The 23,021-nt window shown below is 44.3% G+C and overlaps 1 protein-coding gene across 6 annotated transcripts in view; it reads right to left on the minus strand.

Annotated features, from left to right (window-relative positions):
- Positions 1–13,610, minus strand: part of foxp4 (forkhead box P4) — a 500,447-nt gene extending 486,837 nt beyond the window's left edge. For 4 of the 6 annotated variants that reach the window (XM_068057552.1, XM_068057556.1, XM_068057549.1 and 1 more), the window contains exon 1: positions 13,098–13,518. The gene's annotated coding sequence lies outside the window, so the exon portion shown is untranslated. The other 2 variants (XM_068057550.1, XM_068057551.1) reach the window with 2 other exon arrangements.
- Positions 13,611–23,021: the final 9,411 nt, after the last annotated feature.

The following is a 23,021-nucleotide window of genomic DNA, read 5'->3' on the forward strand; positions in this document are numbered from 1 at the left end:
GCTGTAAACTTTTATACCTTTTGTTCTGGAAACCAAAGGATGTTGATTCCAAACCCCTGGCCTAATGCCCAGTGATGTCAAAGTGTAAACATGTCAGACATAAATTATTGCTGCCAGCTATCACTATTTATAATTCAAATACTGAAAAGTTTTAAATGTCACTTTGTATTACCTCCAATATCCATTCTCCTTATCCTTTTGGGCACTGATATATGTAAGGTGTACAAACCTATGGGTGTTCTACCGTCCTCTAATATCTCTTCCAAGCAGCATGTCTTGTGTCAGCCTATACTGTGATATTCTACCATGAACAGCTTTGCATCTGAGACTGATCCTGTCCTGACCAGACCTGGGGTTTCTAGATAGCAGCAAGGACCCCGAATGATTCTTCCCCCTCCCCCACAATCCCCCCAATCTAGGGCTGTTTGGAAAGAAAGTTTGTATAGGAATTTTCATAACCTCAAGATGTGTTTACAGTCAATGAAATACTGCTGAAATGTAGTCACTGTTGTAATGTAGGAAATGCAGCGGCCAATTTGCGCACAGCAAGATCCCATAATGATAATAACTAGATCATCTGTTCTGGTGAAGTTGGTTGACGGATAAGCAACAGGGTGGTGGTGATAGGAGATTTTAATTTTCCCAACATTGACTGGGATTCGCTTAGTGTTAGAGGTCCAGATGGAGCAGAATTTGTAAGGAGCATCCAGGAGGGTTTTCTAGAGCAGTATGTAAATAGTCCAACTCGGGAAGGGGCCATACTGGACCTGGTGTTGGGGAATGAGCCCGGCCAGGTTGTTGAAGTTTCAGTAGGGGACTACTTTGGGAATAGTGATCACAATTCCGTAAGCTTTAAAATACTCATGGACAAAGACGAGAGTGGTCCAAAAGGGAGAGTGCTAAATTGGGGGAAGGCCAACTACACCAAAATTCGGCAGGAGCTGGGAAATGTAGATTGGGAGCAGCTGTTTGAAGGTAAATCCACATGTGATATGTGGGAGGCTTTTAAAGAGAGGTTGATTAGCGTGCAGGAGAGACATGTTCCTGTGAAAATGAGGGATAGAAATGGCAAGATTAGGGAACCATGGATGACAGTTGAAATTGTGAGACTAGCTAAGAGGAAAAAGGAAGCATACATAAGGTCTAGGCGGCTGATGAAAGACGAAGCTTTGAAAGAATATCGGGAATGTAGGACCAATCTGAAACGAGGAATTAAGAGGGCTAAAAGGGGTCATGAAATATCTTTAGCAAACAGGGTTAAGGAAAATCCCAAAGCCTTTTATTCATATATAAGGAGAAAGAGGGTAACTAGAGAAAGGATTGGCCCACTAAAGGACAAAGGAGGAATGTTATGCTTGGACTCAGAGAAAATGGGTGAGATTCTAAACGAGTACTTTGCATCGGTATTCACCGAGGAGAGGGACATGACGGATGTTGAGGTTAGGAACAGATGTTTGATTACTCTAGGTCAAGTCGGCATAAGGAGGGAGGAAGTGTTGGGTATTCTAAAGGGCATTAAGGTGGACAAGTCCCCAGGTCCGGATGGGATCTATCCCAGGTTACTGAGGGAAGCGAGAGAGGAAATAGCTGGGGCCTTAACAGATATCTTTGCAGCATCCTTAAACACGGGTGAGGTCCCGGAGGACTGGAGAATTGCTAATGTTGTCCCCTTGTTTAAGAAGGGTAGCAGGGATAATCCAGGTAATTATAGACCGGTGAGCCTGACGTCAGTGGTAGGGAAGCTGCTGGAGAAGATACTGAGGGATAGGATCTATTCCCATTTGGAAGAAAATGGGCTCATCAGTGATAGGCAACATGGTTTTGTGCAGGGAAGGTCATGTCTTACCAACTTAATAGAATTCTTTGAGGAAGTGACAAAGTTGATTGATGAGGGAAGGGCTGTCGATGTCATATACATGGACTTCAGTAAGGCGTTTGATAAAGTTCCCCATGGCAGGCTGATGGAGAAAGTGAAGGCGTTTGGGGTCCAAGGTGTACTAGCTAGATGGATAAAGAACTGGCTGGGCAACAGGAGACAGAGAGTAGCAGTAGAAGGGAGTTTCTCAAAATGGAGACGTGTGACCAGTGGTGTTCCACAGGGATCCGTGCTGGGACCACTGTTGTTTGTGATATACATTAATGATTTGGAGGAAAGTATAGGTGGACTGATTAGCAAATTTGCAGACGACACTAAGATTGGTGGAGTAGCAGATAGTGAAGGGGACTGTCAGAGAATACAGCAGAATATAGATAGATTGGAGAGTTGGGCAGAGAAATGGCAGATGGAGTTCAATCAGGGCAAATGCGAGGTGATGCATTTTGGAAGATCCAATTCAAGAGTGAACTATACAGTAAATGGAAAAGTCCTGGGGAAAATTGATGTCCAGAGAGATTTGGGTGTTCAGGTCCACTGTTCCCTGAAGGTGGCAACGCAGGTAAATAGAGTGGTCAAGAAGGCATACGGCATGCTTTCCTTCATCGGACGGGGCATTGAGTACAAGAGTTGGCAGGTCATGTTACAGTTGTATAGGACTTTGGTTCGGCCACATTTGGAATACTGCGTACAGTTCTGGTCGCCACATTATCAAAAGGATGTGGATGCTTTGGAAAGGGTGCAGAGGAGGTTCACCAGGATGTTGCCTGGTATGGAGGGCGCTAGCTATGAAGAGAGGTTGAGCAGATTAGGATTATTTTCATTAGAAAGACGGAGGTTGAGGGGGGACCTGATTGAGGTGTACAAAATCATGAGAGGTATAGACAGGGTGGATAGCAAGAGGCTTTTTCCCAGAGTGGGGGTTTCAATTACTAGAGGACACGAGTTCAAAGTGAAAGGGGAAAAGTTTAGGGGGGATATGCGTGGAAAGTTCTTTACGCAGAGGGTGGTGGGCACCTGGAACGCATTGCCAGCGGAGGTGGTAGATGCGGGCACGATGGAGTCTTTTAAGATGTATCTAGACAGATACATGAATGGGCAGGAAGAAAAGAGATACAGAACCTTAGAAAATAGGCGACATGTTTAGAGAGAGGATCTGGATCGGCGCAGGCTTGGAGGGCCGAAGGGCCTGTTCCTGTGCTGTAATTTTCTTTGTTCTTTGTTCTTTGTTCTTTGATCAGACCTCCCCAGCTCTTCTTTAAAATAGCACCATGGGATCTTTCACATCCACCTCGGAGAGCAGACAAGACCTCGATTGAATGTTTCAGTGTAAAGATGGCACCTCTGACATTGCAGCACTCCCTCAGTACTGGAACTGAAATGTCAATGTTGTGCTCGAGTCTCATGCAGTGGGACTTGAACCCGGAATCTGCTGACTGAGAGCTGATGCTAGTTACTGAACTAAGGTTCACCATGGTTTCGGATAGCTGCCCGCATCCTATTAACCTGGATCAGCACAGCCCTCTCTGATCGCTATGTCTCTGTCCCACAACATTTACTCATTCAGTCTTTAGGAGAAACTTCAATCTCCGAATTTATTCATTGGTTTATTTGCGGCAGCAGCAACTCCGGGAATGCTCTTTGGAGCGGGGGGAGTGACTTCATGTTAAAAATCCATCTGATAACCAACTTCAAACCCATTACTTATCAATTTCAAATTAACCCAGGATCCTGCTCTCTACCAACCTGGGCTGGGATTGGGAAGCAGAATGGCAGGGATTCAGGGTAATAAGATGCTAATTCATTAATAAGATGCAAAGTCGGTAATAGTATGCAAATTCAGTAATAAGATGCAACCAAAATGCAACTTTTAAAATAAAATGACACCAAAAATAAGTTTTTTTAACAAAAAAAACATTATTTGTCAAAGTCTCCCTTAATTTGATCTTGTAAACAGTCTCAGAAAATAAAGCTCAGGGTGAAAATGATCTAGCATTTTCCTTTGACGAACTGTATTTGAACGGTTTAATTTTTTAAGTCACTTTATAAAATATCCAGTTCGGATGGTGATACTTTAAGCAAATGTAATTACAGTGTTTCGTGTCCCCCCTCCCTCTAATAATGTCAGGGGACTATAATCCCTTCGTCAAGTCAACACAATAAAGAGTTTCTGTGCAGCGTACAAGCATTGTTCAGAAAGACCTGTCAGCCCTGACTGGGAGCCGCGCTCCGTCTGAATGCAATTAGCGTTTTTTATAAAAAAAAATCTATTCAAAAGACATGCCAAATGAGAACAAGCCGTATCAGCCCAGCAATAAAAGAATTAAAAAAAAAACACAGCCAGTGTTTCTGAGCAAGTAATTACAGTGTTAGTACACTGCATTGCAAGTACAAGACTGCAATTTACCTCGAGATTCAATAGACAGTTGAGAGGCTGAGGTTTTATTCCACACCGGATGGTTGAGGCGATCAGTAAAAAGGCGATCCCCATAACCTCCGTCTTCAGAACACTGTACCTGGTCGATTCGTACAGTTCCCCCATCCCACTCCTCTTTTTCCCAGCAACAGTCCAACTCGAGACGTTAACACTAGTAAGGAGGCCTGGAGAGTGAGTGGGTGCCTGGGACAAACTGGGAATAGTTACAGACAAGACAAACTGTCAGAACACTGGAGCTGTGAAAGTGAGGAAGATTCTCAGTTGTCTGAGAAGGGAACATACAAGTTAATATATCCAACACTTTCTGTGTCTAAATTCTTTGGAATTTTTTGTTTCAAAATTGAATTTAAAAATACATTTTTAAAATCCCACTTTAATTTCTCTTTTCTTCAAAGTGTTTACTATAAAGGGAATGTTTCGGGGAGTGATTCTGTACTAATTCCACCCTCAAATAATACAAGGTTTGCAAGTTGATGTCACCCGTTCAAACTCTCTCTCAGGCGCTATTCAATTTAGTCATTATTTTGAATATTTCCTTCTCCTTTTGTGTAGAAAGGACATCGGTGCTGAGAAGACGGAACTCACTGATCACACTAGGTGCAGAATACTGATCCCCAACTCACTTCACTATCTCATTTCTCAAAATCCGGCAAATGTTTTCTTTTTCTAACTTCCCCTTTCCTGATCCTCCTGTGTTGCAGCTGCACCTTGTCTGCCCTGTGCTATCTCACCCGTTTGAACTGTGCGACCCCGGACCGTAAGTATAAAAGCAAAATACTGCGGAAGCTGGAAATCTGAAATAAAAAGAGTTAACGTTCCAGGTCTGTGACCTTTCATCAGAACATTGACCTGAAACATTAACTCTGCTTCTCTCTCCACAGATGCTGCCTGACCTGCTGAGTATTTCCAGCACTCTGTTTTTATTTTTGTCAGAGTTCAAATCCTGACTGATCTCCCCCTCCCCTCATCCCGCCCCTTTTCCTCCCCCTGGCCCAGCGGCACTCAGCCCGTTTTAGTGCAGCGACCCCTGCTCTGGTTCACAACAAGAAAGTCCGCACCGGCAAGGGTTAAATGCTGACGCTCGTCTGCGTGTTCTTTAAGTGAAGATAGTGCTAAACTGGGAGATTGTGGCCGGCGTGGGGGTGGGGGGGGGGGGGGGGGGTGGCGTTGAAAAGGTGAAAAGGGGTTCGGGCTGTTAAGGATCTGAACAGGGAATTACTGGGTGAGAATGAAGCAATTACTGTCTCTCAAACTCAGAATGCTGGTTGTTTTTCATTTTCTCCGGGCTGATTCTCATTGCTGCTCTCTGTCTATCGCTTTGTGACAGAACTGACCTGTAACTGCGAGGCTGGAGAGCGCAATGTGCATTGCGCAGACCCGAGTTATACTGCCGGATGCACTAAACTCAGCAACAAAAATTACCCTTGGTTCATGTTCATAAAGAATAAAAACACGGTCAGCCCTCAATGATTCAAACACCACTTGCCAAGCGGATCCCAGGCAGAGTGCTGGCCCGAACTCCTTTCATAACTTTGATAGATAATAAACGCTCTACTTTCATGTGGCAATGGTCAGAACGGCCTGGTCTATAGAAAGGGCTGATTGTGACTCACTGTACCCTCGGGGAAAGGGTGTATAAGGCAAAATGCAAAAGTTTCAGTGTAAAGAGGCAGAAAAGTGAGGGTTGAATAGCCCTGTGTGAATGCTGAGTGCCATCGTTTCAGTTTATTATTAAATAAACTCTGTTCTATATACACAACCGAACTTAGCCTGTCCACAAGAGGTTGAAGAGCCTGGAGATTTGGCGCTTACACCAGTCGCCACATCAAGAATTGCTTCACATCCACAACCACAATATTAGTGTGTGATTGGAGTTTACTGATGTATAAATTAAAAGCTGCAAATGGCATTCAGTCCTCAAAGGGTTAAGGTTTGATTTGCCGTGATACTTTTACAATGATCAGTGCCTCTGCCTCGGTTGACCATTTTTGATGCATTTGTGAAGTTGAACAAAGCACCTTTTCTCTTCACTCTTCCGCACTCCACTCAATTATTTTTGTGTTTGTTCTCCTCTGCTCTCTCTCTCCCGCACAGTACTACACAGTGAACAGGTAACTGCTCCGAGTACGCTGCTGTATAACTGCCCGGGAGATGTTTGATTATAGCCGAGGGCGATACTCCCGCTCACCGAGCTCAGTATTTTCTTGGCATCCGGATATGTTCCGGGCATCAGTTCATGTAACATTTCCATCTACTGCCCCTCCCCGACAGGCTGGGCAATTTCATGGGCGCCTGAACAATGCTGGCATCTTAAAGGCTCACTCTAAACTCTCATGGCAAAGGTACATGTGCTCTGTTCATTACAGTGAAACTGCCAGAACTGGGAGGTGTGATTTTAATTTTAATTTAGTTGTTTAGGGATATGCTGAGCTGATGATACAGGCGCTCCAATTGTCCTCATCACCCCTGGGAAAGAAGGGGAGGGGAAATTCAGGCAGTCCTGTAGGAACTGTGGACGTGTGGCCGGCCATTGGTCAAAGAGAGCATTGACTCTGCCTTCTTGTTTCTCAGGGACAAATCTGGTGCTTGGATTCACTGTTTAAACCCACATATGAAGAATTGGAACTTGAACAAAAACTGTCAACCCTGGAGCCAGTAAGAGGCAAGGAGGAAAGTTTCATCCTCACTGCACGGTAATAATCTGACGGATTGCACGCCCGTTGTAAAAAGCGCCCGATTTTCACCCCGTGAAAACAAATGAGATGAAAGTCAGGTGGTTTCGGGTCCACTCTCACTTTACAGTCATGGAGCGAAGAAAAATTATCATTGAGTGATTTCAGCAGAGGGAGGGAGGAAATGGGGGAGGGGTGGGGACAGCTGATTGGGGGGGGGGGGTAGAGGGGGAGTATGCATCGTTAGAATGAAGCTAGTCAAGCTTCACATTGCAGTCCGCTATTTCCTTAGAATCTTTAACTTCACTCAATGACCTTTATACTCCAAGACAGTCAATAAAATACAACATCTCGCTGGTATTTTTATGAATCGGATTACATCATGAAACAAACATGGAAATTAATCAATTTTCATCACAAAAAAGTCAACCAACAAAGAAGTGTCAGTAAGATTCGGGTTGCCTTTGCTTTGTGAAGTGGATCATTCAGAGAGACATCCACATTCAAATAGCTGTGCGATGGCAGGAAATTCAGGGGCAATTCTGGAGTTTGAATCAACTAACAGTAGGAAAGGATCTGGGGAAAGTGGGAAAGCACATCCCCCATGCCTTTACAGATAGCGTGTGACCGGCAGTGAGCAGATTGATCACCAAGCAAATACGTCTACGAGTCATTTACTAAAAGTTTAGGTGTATTTCCCACACCTTTACTTCATTGATAACTGTCTCCTGTCTCCTCCATGTGGAAACTGTACCCTGGAATTAGCTGGTACTCGGTAAATGACCAGTACCCTCTCCCTTCAAAGCCCACGTTCACAAATTATTCACCTTTCTGTAACAGCGCAAGGTATCAGGATTGGGATTTAATTATTTCATCAGATGTTGCACAAAGCGAAATTGTAAAAATACATTTTGACTCCCTTTGCTTTATCTAATATATTTAATCGCGTGCACCATTGAAAGAAACATGAAATGGGAGGGAAACTAATCGAGTCCCAGTACCAACATTACTTCAATTATTTTACAATTTCAGGATAATATTCACTTTAATTTTTCAATTTATAATTTTAACTAATATTACAAAATAGAAAATTGAAACAATTTTTGCTCTGTTAAAAAGACCTTAAAATCCAACCCTGAAGTGTTGATTTATAGTGTCTGTCTCCATGAAGTGTGTACCAGCCTCGGACTATTATTTAGCATAAACGATTCTGAATATTTCTGACTGAAAGATTGTTCCACAGTTTTTTTAGTTTTGAAAAATTTTGAACAATTGAAAACTGATAAAATAAGGTCAGTGTTCTTCCTGACGGGGCCCCGTGAATAATGATAGAAAAGTTTAGGCGTTGTTGTGACTTTCTGGGAGATTTGGGCTAAAGTGTAATCTGAATTGTCAAGTTGTCAAGGCATCAGTCACCGACACAAGACCTGATTTGAACAAATTTTGCTCAGATGCCAACGCTAAGCTTTTTACTTCCACGACCAGCTGCAGTTATTTGAAGGATGTGGAGAAGCGGGAAGATTAGAATAATGTGCAGAAAGATCACAATTAAATCGTTGCAAGATAACACCTACACAAAATAAAAAATGCAAAAAGAAAATTAATGGCAATAATTAACATATGGGAATAAATCATAAAACTGAAGGATAAGTGGGCAACCATCATTTTCTTTTTTCATTGGAAAGGTTTCTGACCGACAATCAGCCAACAAAAGGGTTAAAAGAATTTTAAGAAGCTAAAGATTTTGTCCTCTGAAAGAATGCACATCCCTTCTAATAAAGGGCCACTCTTTACAGCAGTTTCCTCTCCATTTAAGACGTCTCCACACTGTACTCAGGATTCTTGTCTGCATTTAATCTAAGGGCAGGTGTATACACGAATCTCTAGATGGGCTAGAGTTTATATATCTCCTCATTTCTCCTTTGACTGTCTCCTTTTCTCCTTGTGTCTCTTTGCGTCTCTATCTCTGTCTGCTTCTCTCGTTCCCTCTTCTTTCGCTCTCTTTCTCTCCAACTGTGCTTCACTGGGTGCCCATTGCTCTCCACCTCTTTCTCCCTCATCGATTTTTCGAACTCTTTCACACGAAGCCTCACTCGTTGTTTCTCATTTTGTTTCATTGCCTTTCTCTCTCCCCCAACCTTTCTCCTGTATTTAACAGGTTCTCTTTTAACCTTTTCCTCTCAACTCTTCCCTCCTCCGCTGTTCATATCCTTGCTGCTCTCAACAACGAAATATTAGATATTTTAAAAATTAAATTCTAGAAAGCTGAAGTCCTTTACATTTTAAAGATCACTGCCTACATTCCGAAGTTTCCGATATCCCTAATTTATTCACTGACTTTGAGACGATGCTGACAATACCAGGGAATGATGCAGGACAATGCACTGCCCACAACCTGCTGAGCATTTCTGCAAATTAAACATTCAGCACGCTTGGCCCGTGTTTCGAGTGAGTTCTGTTCACGGCAGTAATCTCACACTCGCCATCTCTCCCTGTGGGTCTGATTTGTGAAACTCAAATCGAAAGTGATCGCTACCGTTTCTAAACTGCTTCACAGAAAGCAGACTTGGCGCAGGTGAAGACCTTATTTTGCATCCTGAATAAAAAGTAATTTCTCTGCACAAGTTAATTGATATTTGAGAAGGGAACAAGTAAACAATCTTTCACCTGTTTCTAAATACGCGGAAAAATCCAGCATCAAAATTGTTCAATTATTTTTTCAAAATTCAATAAAACCAACCAAAATACAACTCCTATTTGCTGTAGCAAATCTGCTTATCCGAATTGTTTCTGATCCAGTTTGTAGCGGGATGTTACAGGAAAGTTCCTTTCTACGGAAATATCTTCAGTTAAATCTTTTGCATGATCCAAAAATTCAGCTGCCCTAACTTTGGGTGAGGCAGGCGCTGGTGCCTTGTGGTTCTGTACATCATACAGCTTTTCATGTCTTTTGATTGTGTCCTGACATTTAAGCGGAAATCATCGCAAATGACCCCGCATCTGCTATAGTGCTGCGTGCAAGTGAAAAGGCCCCGTCCAGTTTTAGGACAGAACTCGACTTAAAGATGTCCTGATAGTCATTTAGAGAGAAGATTCGCACACTTAGAACGTGAGATTTAATTTTAAAAAAATCAAAATCACAGACAGACATTATTTAAATACATCACTCAAATGGATATTCAAGAAAATAAATAAAAATCAAACTGAGTATTCCGGATTTGGGATGGCCTCGGATTAATCTCGATATTAATGATAGCCAGCTCGGGCTCAACACTGCAAGTGCTTTTGAATAATAATGCCTTATCCATTTATTAAGCACTATGACTTTTATAAACTAAAAAAGATAATTTTGTGCCAGATCGTTTTGAAAACAGAATATAGAAGTTTGAAACATAATAACAAAATCCAGGCTGAGAGCGAATACTGAAATATTAACAGAATATGTGCCCACATACACCGTTTCACATCAGCCGTGATTTCCATCATTGTAAATGCTGAGCACCATCCACAGATTAATTCACAAGGGGGCTAGGGACATTCACAGTTTAACCCTTTTCATATCTCACTCAGTGCCCTAGGCAGATTTCAATTAACATATTTCTGATGGTTCTGTTGTTCCATTTAAAAGCTTGGCAATAACTAGAACCTTACTAGGAGAAGCATTCGATAAATACAACCAAGAAAAGGTTATTAACTTCACATTTCTCTATAAACAAATCTAATTATATTGGGGCTGAGTGTGGTTCTAGTCCCTTCAGTCTCCGAAGGGTAAAAGGTCAGTTTGTCACAAGGATTTCTTGCAATCATTGTACTGATGAATTCCCACCTCATGGGTAAATGTTTTTTTTTACCAGCAAATGCTGGGGAAATTATTCACCGGAAATTTACAAATGCAATAACAATTTTAGAGAATTTACCCAACAACAAAACTTGAGTTTAGAGACTTGAGCTGGCGGCAAGTACAAATATCAGGAGCACAGAAGGTTGAAGACGGCGGTTCACGAGATAGAGCGCGGAGGGAAAGCAGAGGAAACAGCAAATGTTAAACAGTGTGTGACTGTCTCTAACTTTCCCCACACTCCGGGGAGAGGAGGAGAGGGGCAGATCCCCAACTCTTGACAATTATTACCAGTAAACAGCCTGTGATAATTCCCCCCGAGTCTGGGGCAAGTTACTGAGAGTGAGGAATTGCCAGCTCTCCCTCGCTCTCTCTCCTTTCCAATCTCTTCCTCATTCACACTTTTACCACCAAATTCTACAAGTGCAAACTCCCGCGCAAATATTCCACCTTTACTGAAGCTGCAGCGCTTACAAAACCCGAGTAATCGACTTTCACCCCCTCAGCACTGGGATATTGCAAAGAATTATTCCATCATTATTTTAAAATCGACTTTCCATATTTAAAAAAACCCGCGCAATTAGTGAGACAATTTCCCACATTAAACAGGAGGTGGATGGAGTTTAAACTCTACTCGGGGCTGTCGATCGAATCGAGACGAATTGATTTTTAAAATAAAAATGCCTAATAATTGCGAGTTGAAACTTCAGAAAGTAACACTTGTAAAAGCCCCAGTGCCCCCGAGCCAGTTGCTGTTCCCGGCTTTGTGCAGAAAGTTCCGCCGCTTCACTTTTTTGTTCATTTTTTACAACCGACGACTGGGATCTATTAGCGCGACATAAAGGCAAATTAGGCGCTGTTTAAATCTCTATAATTATCCTCTCCAATCGTTTAAAAACTAGTTAAAGGGTTATCGCACGAATCCGGGAGCTGCAACAATGTAAATAGAGAAGCGAGTCCCGGGAACGGTGCTGAGACGGCCCGGCCCGAGAACCGGACAATTCACATTGTCCCCGAGGGCAAAGGAATTGATTGCATTTCTTAATGAAGCTTCCTGCTATCGCACACCGGCAGATTGAACGGTGCAAAGCGACGGGTTATTGGGACATCCCGACCGACCGACCGACCGGTGTCTGAAGAAGGCAGAACCGCCCCAGCCAGAGACTCCGGTCGTGGATCGGTTCAAGGTGTGTGTGTCAGCCCGGGCCGATGGGGAGTTAGTTGTGGGGAAAGTGTCTCTGTCTGGGCAGTGCTGCAGTTAGAAAGGGCGGAGAGTTTCTGCAGTTTAACAGCAGCTGCTCCGCTTCTCTCAATCTGCAAAGCTGGGAAAGAGGCTAAAACAAAGATAGAAAGTGCAGACAATCCGCAACTGCCCGCTCACCGGCTCCAAACTGCAGCAGAAACACCGCCTCAATCCAACAAAAATGGATAATTTACTTTATCTGTAGAGCTGCCACATGCCAACTTAGTTCCAGATGAATTGACAATGGTAATTCTTTTCAGTCTGACCCGAAATCTCTCTCCCCTCCCCCCGCCCCCCCAAAACACAGCTAAAGATTCCTCGCTCACACTGTTGACTCTCTCGCCACAGAGCCTCTCCTAACCGTGACATATTTCAGTGGGATCTTAATTCAAACAGCCCGGACTCCAGCCACTGTGCAAGGTCCGCCCAGGCGAAAAGCAAAGCAGCCCCAGCACTACAAATCAGGCCGAATTCACAGCCTGCACCAGAGATCCCATTGTGACCGGGAGCAGACAATATTGCAAACGATACTTTAATATAAACGGGGAATAGAAAAGGTACAAAGTCAAACTCTAACCATGGCTCCACATTTAAACGTTAGAAACGGCATCAAAAGCTGCAAAATTAACTCGAAACCAAATCCAACACAGAACTGGACCCGAATCAGAATTCATCCCATCCCCTTCAATATCTCCCAAACACACTCGGACTTTTAAATGTCTATTCCTCCCCCGCACTCAATTTATCATTTTAAACCCTGTTCTAGCCCCAAAACTTTTCAAACTTTCAAATCGATTCCCCGACTGGAAGTTCTCTATAATCTCCGATTCAAACCCACCAATCGTCACAATTCGGAAACTTGTAGCAGCAATAAAAAACATTACCTGTCCCCACATCATTAAACAAGAACTTTTTAAAGATTAACGAAATGTCTCTTCAAAACATTACATCCACAAAACTTTTAAGTTGCGAAAACTTTACTATCAGTCCTGCCCCGCCCAGCAGGAACCTGGTTGTATGAAAGAGTCACTAACCTGTGTGAAACCTGCGGGCTGGGGTCTCTGTCTCCTTCTCAATGCCTCAGAATCATGAGGACTTCAGAACTCAGTGTGAAAATGTTGAGGGATCTTTCCCCAATAGCCTGCAGCAGCCTCTGTGGCGGTCTCTCTCTCTCACTCTCTGTTTGTGCTGGGATGTGTGTGATGCAATTTTCTTCCTATATTATATATTTTCTTTCCACTATTTGCAGCATGCTCTTGGGACGATTGGATTGCATTGTTTTTTTAAAAGAGATCTGCTCTCTCTCTGCCTAGGAGACGATCTCTTGCTCAGTCCCACCTCCTGTTCTCCACCACGCTCCTTTAATTACTGAGACGGAAAGCTCCAGGATTCTGTGTGGCACCCCATAGCATCCACACACACACACACACACACTCTCATACAGACTCTCACACACACTCACCGAAAGAAGCAGCCTTTCATCTCAGGGCTTGAGTCTTACAAACAACGTGAGGGTGAGGAGAAGGTTCGCCAGCAGCCGTAATCCATCTAAAGCAGGTGCCTGCTCATTTCCCTTCACTCTTGTGTTACTGAGGTCCGCTGGGAGCGGAGATCCAGACCATCTCGCTGCTAAGGTGACATTACCACCAATCCACTAACTAATTGATGAATGGGGAGTTTGGGGCGTGGGTGTTGGAGTGCTGAAGAGAATGTGATATTAATCTGATAATACAAAAGGTGACCCATTTAAACCAATGCTTGCTTAATATATATTAAAGACGTGTAGATTTTTTTACATTGTCAATGCATTCTCGCTCTTGTGCATTTTGTGGGGTACAGCTTTCACAGCTGCAGCTGTGGATAGCACGGTTATAGATGTGGTCACCCCACAACTTAAGAGTATGCAGGAAGAGAGGGAATGGGTGACCACCAGACAGTCAAAAAGAATTAGGTAGGTAGTGCAGGAGACCCCTGAGTGCATCTCACTCTCCAAAAGGTATTCAGTTCTGAATACTGAGGAAAGTGATGCTTCACCTGGGGAATGCAGCCAGAGCCAAGTCCATGGCACCACGGGTGGCTCAGCTGCACAGGTGGGTACAGGGAAGACTGGAAGAGCCATAGTGATCAGTGATTCAATAGTCAGGGGAACAGACAGGCATTTCTATGGCCGCAGACCTGAATCCAGAATGGTCTGTTGCCTCCCTGGTGCCAGGGTCATGGATGTCACTGAGCGGCTGCACAGCATCCTGAAAGGGGAGGGTGAACAGCCAGCAGTCGTGGTCTACATTAGAACCAAAGACATAGGTAGAAAGAGGGATATGGCCCTGCAGTCAGAATTTAAGGAGCTAGGTAAGAAATTATCAACCCAGTGCCGTGCACAAATGAGTATCGAAATAGAAGGATAAGACAGATAAATGCGTGGCTGGAAAGATGGTGCAGCAGGGAGGGCTTTAGATTCCTGGGACATTGGGACTGGCTCTGGGGGAGATGGGACCGGTAAAGGTCAGATGGGTTGCACCTGAACGGAGCCAGGACTGAGTTCCTTGCGGGACGTTTTGCTAGTGCTGTTGGGGAGTGTTTAAACTAGTTTGGCAGGGGGATGGGGACCTGAGGGTAGACTCAGCTGGGACAAAATCAGAAATTAAAATGGAAGGTGGAAAATTAATGGATGAGTCTGGAAGACAGAGGAAACGAGGGTTAGAAAATAAAAAAAAGAGTTTGGCAGTGCTCAAGGGTATCTATTTCAATGCAAGGAGTATAACAAATAAAGCAGATGAGCTGAGGACACAGATAGACACATGACAGTATGATATCATAGCTAATACAGAATCATGGCTTAAGGAGGGACAGGAATGGCAGCTCAATGTTCCTGGTTACAGGGTTTTCAGACGTGATAGGGAGGGGGATAAGAAAGGAGGGGGAGTGGCAATTTTGGTCAAGGAAACTATTACAGCTGTGAGGAGGGATGATATGTTGGAAGGTTCATCAAATTAGGCCATATGGATTGAGCTAAGGAACAAAAAAGGGGCAATCACACTGCTGAGAGTGTATTATAGACCCCCAAACAGTCAGAGGGAGATAGAAGAGCAGATATGTAGGCAAATCTCTGAGAAGTGCAAGAACAATAGGGCAGTAATAGTCAGGGATTTTAATTACCCCAATATTAACTGGGATAGTTTTAGTGTGAAAGGAATTGAGGGAACAGAATTCTTGAGGTGCATTCAGGAGAACTTTTTTTCCCAGTATGTAGCAAGTCCAACAAGAAAGGGCACAGTTTTACACTTAGTTTTAGGAAATGAAGATGGGCAGGTGGAAGGAGTGGCAGTGGGAGAGCATTTTGGTGATAGTGATCATAATTCAGTTAGTTTTAACGTAATTATAGAAAAGGACAGAGTTAGAACAGGAGTTAGAGTTCTCAATTGGGGCAAGGCCAATTTTACTAAACTGAGGAGTGATTTAGTGAAAGTGGACTGGAAACAGCTACTTGAAGGTAAATCAGTGTCAGAACAGTGGGAGGCACTCAAAGGGGAGATTCAAGGGGTTCAGAGTAAATATGCTCCCACAACGAAAAAGGGTGAGATGGCCAAATCCAGAGCCCCCTGGTTGTCAAGGAGCTTACAGGGTAAGATAAGGCTGAAAAGGAAAGCTTGTGTCCGACACCAAGCACTCAATACTACAGAAAGCTGAGAGGAGTGCAAAAAGTGGAGGGGTGAAATCAAAAAGGAATTTAGGAAAGCAAAGAGAGGGTATGAAAGAATATTGGCAAGCAAAACCAAGGTGAACCCAAAGATGTTTTATCAATACATTACGAGTAAGAGGATAACTAAGGAGAGAGTAGGGCCCATAAAAGACCAAAAAGGTAACCTATGTGTAGGAGCAGAAGATATTGGTATGGTTCTTAATGAATACTTTGTATCTGTCTTCACAAAAGAGGGGGACGATGCAGATATTGTAGTTAGAGAGGAAGAGTGTGAAGTATTGGATATGATAAACATAGGGAGAGAGGAAGTATTAATGGGATTAGCCTCCTTGAAAGTTAATAAATCACCAGGGCGAGATGAAATGTATCCTCGGCTTTTAAAAGAAGCAAGAGAGGAAATAGCAGAGGGTCTGACCATCATTTTCCAGTCCTCACTGGATACAGGTGTGGTGCTGGAGGATTGGAGACCTATTAACATTGTACCTCTGTTCAAAAAGGGAGCGAAGGATAGACCGAATAATTACAGGCCAGTCAGTCTAACCTCAGTAGTGGGAAAATTATTGGAATCTATTCTGAGAGACAGGATAAACTGTTACTTAGAAAGGCACAGGTTAATCAAGAATAGTCAGCATGGATTTGTTAAGGGAAGATCTTGCCTGACGAATATTTTGCAGAAGTAACAAGGAAGATAGATGAGGGTAGTGCAGCTGATGTGGTCTACATGGATTTTAGCAAGGCTTTTGACAACGTTCCACATGGCAGACTGGTTAAAAAATAAAATCCCATGGGATCCAGGGAAATACAGCAAGGTGGATACAAAATTGGCTTCGTGGCAGGAAACAAAGGGTAGTGTGCTTTTGTGACTGGAGGGCTGTTTCCAGTGGCATTCCGCAGGGCTCAGCACTGGGCCCCCTGCTTTTTGTGGTCTATATTAACAATTTGGACATAAATGTAGGGGGCATGATCAAGAAGTTTGCAGATGACACAAAGATTGGCCATGTAGTAGATAGCGAGGAGGATAGCTGTAGACTGCAGGAAGATATTGATGGTCTGGTCAGATGGGCAGAAAAGTGGCAAATGGAATTCAACTTGGAGAAGTGTGAGGTGATGCATTTGGGGAGGTCAAATAAGGCAAAGGAATACACAATTAATGGGAAAATACTGAGAAGTGTAGAGGAAGTGAGGGACCTTGGAATGAATGTCCACAGATCCCTGAAGGTAGCAGGACAGGTCAATAAGGTGGTTAAGAAGGCATATGGAATCCTTTTCTTTATTAGCCGAGGTATAGAATATAAGAGCAGGGAGGTTATGCTGGAACTGTATAACTCATTGGTTAGGCCACAACTTGAATACTGTGTGCAGTTCTGTTCATCTCATTACAGAAAGGATGTAATTGCACTAGAGGGGGTACAGAGGAGATTTACAAAGATGTTGCCAGGACTGGAAAAGTGCAGCTATGAGGAAAGATTGGATAGGCTGGGGTTGTTCTCCTTGGAACAGAGAAGGCTGAGGGGAGATTTGATTGAAATGTACAAAAGTTTGAGGGGCCTGGATAAAGTGGAGGTGAAGGGACTATTCACATTAGCAGAGAGGTCAGTGACGAAGGGGCATAGATTTAAAGTGATTGGTAGAAAGTTAGAGGGGAGATGAGGAAAATGTTTTCACCTAGAGGATGATGATGGTCTGGAACTCACTGCCTGAAAGGGTAGTTGAGGCAGAGATCCTCAACTCATTCCACAGGAGTCTGGATATGCAACTCAAGTGCTGTAATCTGCAGGGCTACAGACCAAATGCTGGAAGGTGGGATTAGACTGGGTGGATCGTTTTTCGGCTGGCACAGACATGATGGGCCAACTGGCCTCATTCTTTGCCTTAAACTTTCTATGATTCTATGATTCACCTGGTGTCTCCCACCATGCTCAGATAGTGTGTGTGCTCGGGTATAAAACCACAATGAACAGCATGAAGGGGCAACAGCACTCAATCACAATCAGGATTATATCGAATCTACAGCACAGAAAAGGCCATTCAGCCTGAATGCTGCATGCCAGCATTCTTCTCCCACCCTACATCATGTCACTCTATCACCATAACCTTCTATTTCTTTCTGCCTCATGTGTTTATCCAGCTTTCCCTTAAATGTATCGATACTATTCACCTCAACCACTCCCTATGGTAGCGAGTTCCACATTCTCACCACTCTCTGGGTAAAGAAGTTTTTCCTGAATTCCCTATTAGATTTAATAGTGACTGTCTTATATTTATGACCACTAGTTGTGATCTCCCCACAAGTGGAAATATTTTCTCCATGTCTACCCTGTCAAACCCTTTCATAACCTTTATGCCCTCTATCAGGTCACCGTTCAGCATTCTTTTCTGGAGAAAAAAGCTCCAGCCTTCCCAGTCTTTCCTGCTAGGTATAACCTCCCAGTTCTGGTATCATTCTTGTAAATCCTTTTTGTACCTTCTCCAGTGCTTCTATATCCTTTTAATAATATGAAGACCAGAACTGTTCACAGAGCTCCAAGTGTGGTTGAACCAACATTACGTATAATTTCACAGAACCTCTTTGAAATAAACCTCAGTGCCTTCACTTGTACTTTTTAGCAGGTTGTTAGCTGCAACTCTACTTTTAATTATTTGTGTATCTGTATCCTTGATCCCTTTGTTCTTCCACCCTGCTTAGACTCTTACATTTCAGGGAATGCGTAGCCACCCTATTCCTCCTGCTAAAATGCACCATGTTACATTTGGCTTTAACAACAAAAACTTGTCTTTCTGTAGCACCTTTAACTTTAACAAGGTGCTTTACAGGGGCGTTATAAAACAAGATATTGCACCAAGCCACGTAAACCAACATTAGGGTAGATAACCGAAAGTTTGGTCAAACAGGTAGGTTTCAAAGAATGTCTTAAAGGAGGAAAGAGAGGTAGCGAGGCAGAGAGGTGTAGTGGGAAATTCCAAATCTTGGGGCCCAGGCAACCAAAGGCACGACCACCAATGGTGGAGCGATTAAAATCAGGGACGCACAAAAGATCAGAATTAGAGGAGCGCAGATATCTTGGAGGGATGTGGGGCTGAAGGAGGTTACAGAGATAGTGAGGGGTAAGGCCAGGGAGGAGATTACAGAGATAGTGAGGGGTGAGGCCAGGGAGGAGATTGAGATAGTGAGGGGTGAGGCCAGGGAGGAGATTACAGAGATAGTGAGGGGTGAGGCCATGGAGGAGATTACAGAGATAGTGAGGGGCGAGGCCAGGGAGGAGATTACAGAGATAGTGAGGGGTGAGGCCATGGAGGAGATTACAGAGATAGTGAGGGGCGAGGCCATGGAGGAGATTACAGAGATAGTGAGGGGTGAGGCCATGGAGGAGATTACAGAGATAGTGAGGGGCGAGGCCATGGAGGAGATTACAGAGATAGTGAGGGGCGAGGCCATGGAGGAGATTACAGAGATAGGGAGGGGCGAGGCCATGGAGGAGATTGCAGAGATAGGGAGGGGCGAGGCCATGGAGGAGATTACAGAGATAGGGAGGGACGAGGCCATGGAGGAGATTACAGAGATAGGGAGGGGCGAGGCCAGGGAGGAGATTACAGAGATAGGGAGGGGTGAGGCCATGGAGGAGATTACAGAGATAGTGAGGGGCGAAGCCATGGAGGTGATCACAGAGATAGTGAGGGGCGAGGCCATGGAGGAGATTACAGAGATAGTGAGGGGCGAGGCCATGGAGGAGATTACAGAGATAGGGAGGGGCGAGGCCATGGAGGAGATTACAGAGATAGGGAGGGGCGAGGCCATGGAGGAGATTACAGAGATAGTGAGGGGCGAGGCCATGGGGGAGATTACAGAGATAGGGAGGGGTGAGGCCATGGAGGAGATTAGGGATAGGGAGGGGCGAAGCCATGGAGGAGATTACAGAGATAGTGAGGGGTGAGGCCATGGAGGAGATTAGGGAGATAGTGAGGGGCGAGGTCATGGAGGAGATTACAGAGATAGGGAGGGGTGAGGCCATGGAGGAGATTAGGGAGATAGGGAGGGGCAAAGCCATGGAGGAGATTACAGAGATAGTGAGGGGCGAGGCCAGAGATCTTGCTTAACTCTGAGCCAATGTAGGTCAGTGTGAACTGGGGTGATAGGTGAATGGGACTTGGCATGAACAGTGGTGAAAGGTGAATGGGACCTGTCATGAACAGGGGTGAAAGGTGAATGGGACTTAGTGTGAACAGGGTGATAGGTGAATGGGACTTGGTGTGAACAGGGTTGAAAGGTGAATGGGACTTGGTGTGGACACGGTGATAGGTGAATGGGACTTGGTATGAATGGGGGTGAAAGTTGAATGGGCCTTGGCGTGAACAGTGGTGAAAGGTGAATGGGACTTGGCATGAACAGGGGTGAAAGGTGAATGGGACTTGGTGTGAACAGGGTTGAAAGGTGAATGGGACTTGGTGTGAACACGGTGATAGGTGAATGGGACTTGGTGTGAACGGGGTGATAGGTGAATGGGACTTGGTGTGAACCGGGTGATAGGTGAATGGGACTTGGTGTGAACGGGGGTGATAGGTGAATGGGACTTGGTGTGACCGGGGGTGATAGGTGAATGGGACTTGGTATGAACAGGGTGATAGGTGAATGGGGCTTGGTGTGAACGGGGGTGATAGGTGAATGGGACTTGGTGTGAACGGGGGTGATAGGTGAATGGGACTTGGTGTGAACAGGGTGATAGGTGAATGGGACTTAGTGTGAATGGGGGTGATAGGTGAATGGGACTTGGAGTGAACAGGGGATAGGTGAATGGGGCTTGGTGTGAACGGGGGTGATAGGTGAATGGGACTTGGTGTGAACGGGGGTGATAGGTGAATGGGACTTGGTGTGAACAGGGTGATAGGTGAATGGGACTTAGTGTGAATGGGGGTGATAGGTGAATGGGACTTGGCACGAACAGGGGTGAAAGGTGAATGGGACTTGGTGTGAACAGAGTGATAGGTGAATGGGACTTGGTGTGAACAGAGTGATAGGTGAATGGGACTTGGTGTAAGTAAGGACACAGGCAGTGGATTTTTGGATGACATCAAGTTTACGAAGGGTAGAGCGTGGGAGACTAGCCAGAACTGTATTGGAATAGTCAAGTTTCAAGGTAACAAGAGCATGCATGAGGGGTTCAGCAGTAGATGCTGAGGCAGTGGCAGAGTCAGATATAGTTATGGAGGTGGAAATAGGCGGTCTTAGTGATGGCGAGAATATGTGGTTGGAAGCTCATCTTGGGATCAAATGTAACACCAGGGTTGCGAACAGCCTCAGATTGTTGCCAGGGAGAGGATGGGGTCTGTAGCTAGGGAATGGAGTTTGAAGCAGGGACTGAAGACAATGGCTTTGGTCTCCCCAATATTTCATTGCAAGAAATTTCTGCTCATCCAATACCAGATGTTGGACAAGCAGTCAGACAATTTCGGGACAGTGGAAGGACTGAGAGAGGTACTGGTGAGGTAGAGCTGGGTGTCGTCAGTGTACATGTGGAAACTGCAGTTGTGTTTTCAGAAGATGGTACTGAGGGGCAGCATTAAGATGAGAAATAGGAGGCGCAATGATAGATCCTTGGGGAACACCAGAGCTAACGGTGAGGAGCAGGAAGAGAAGTCAGTGATAATGGTTCTCTGACTACGATTAAATAGATAAGAATGGAACCAGGTGAGAGCAGTCCTACCTAGCTGGACAAGAGTTGGAGGAGGATGGTGTGGTCAAAAGTGTTCAAGGCTGCAGACAGATCAAAAAGGACAATAAGGGATAATTTAATTTTGTCAGAGTCACATAGGATGTCACTTATAACTTTGATACGAGCCATTTCAGTATTGTGGACAGGTGAGGAAACATGATTGGAGGGTTGAAACATGTAGTTCCAGTAAAAATGGTCATGGATTTGGGCGATAACAACACGTTCAATTGCTTGGAGAAGAAAGGAGGTTGGAGAAAGAGCAATAATTTCCAAGGAGGATGCATAGAGGAGTATAGAAAGTGCAGGGGTGAATTAAAAATGGAAATTAGAAAAGCATGGAGAGGACATGAAAAATTATTGGCAGGTAAAATCAAGGAAAACCCAAAGATGTTTTATCAGTACATTAAGAGCAAGAGGATAATTAAGGAAAGGGTAGGGCCTATCAGAGATGTACAAGGGAATTTACACGTGGATGCAGATGATGTGGGCAGGGTTCTTAATGAGTTTTTTGCCTCTGTCTTCACAAAGGAGAGGGATGATGCAGACATTGTAGTTAAAGAGGAAGAGTGTGAAATATTAGATAGATAGGTATAATGAGAGAGGAAGTACTAGAGGGTCAGACATCCTTGAAAGTGGATAAATCGCCAGGGCCAGATGGATTGCATCCCAGGTTATTAAAGGAAGCCAGGGAGGAAATAGCGGATGCGTTGAGGATCATTTTCAAATCCTCACTAGATACGGGTGAGGTGCCAGAGGTTTGGAGGTTATACCATTGTTTAAAAAGGGTGCGAGGGATAGGCCAAATAATTATAGGCTGGTCAGTCTGACCTCGATGGTGGGTAAATTGTTAGAATCTATTCTGAGGGACAGGATAAACCGACACTTAGAAAGGCATGGATTAATCAGGGATAGTCAGCATGGATTTGTTAAGGGAAGGTCATGTCTTACTAACTTGATTGAGTTTTTTGCGGAGGTAACTAGGAGGATAGATGAGGGTAGTGCAGTGGATGTGGTCTACATGGATTTAAGTAAGGCATTTGACAAGGTCCCACATGGCAGACTGGTCAGTAAAATGAAAGCCCATACGTGACAGGGGAATCTAGCAGGTTGGATCCAAAATTGGCTCAGTGACAGGGAACAAAGGGTAGTAGTTGATGGATGTTTGTGCGAATGGAAGGCGGATTCCAGTGGCTTTCCACAGGGTTCAGTGTTGGGTCCCTTGCTGTTTGTGGTATATATTAATGATTTGGACTTAAATGTGGGAAGCATGATTGGGAAATTTGCTGATGACACAAAAATTGGCCGTGTAGTTGATAGTGAAGAGGCTAGCTGTAGACTCCAGAATGATATCAATGCTTTGGTTGAGTGGGTGGAAAAGTGGCAAATGGTATTCAATCCAGAGAAGTGTGAGGTAATGCATTTGGGGAAGGCAAACAAAGCGACGGAATACACAATAAATGGGAGGATATTGAGAGGGGTAGAAGAAGTGAGAGACCTTGGAGTGCATATTCACAGGTCCCTGAAGGTGGCAGAACAGGTAGATAAAGTGG

Source organism: Heterodontus francisci, chromosome 25, assembly GCF_036365525.1.
Source record: "Heterodontus francisci isolate sHetFra1 chromosome 25, sHetFra1.hap1, whole genome shotgun sequence".
Taxonomy (NCBI): Eukaryota; Metazoa; Chordata; class Chondrichthyes; order Heterodontiformes; family Heterodontidae; genus Heterodontus; species Heterodontus francisci.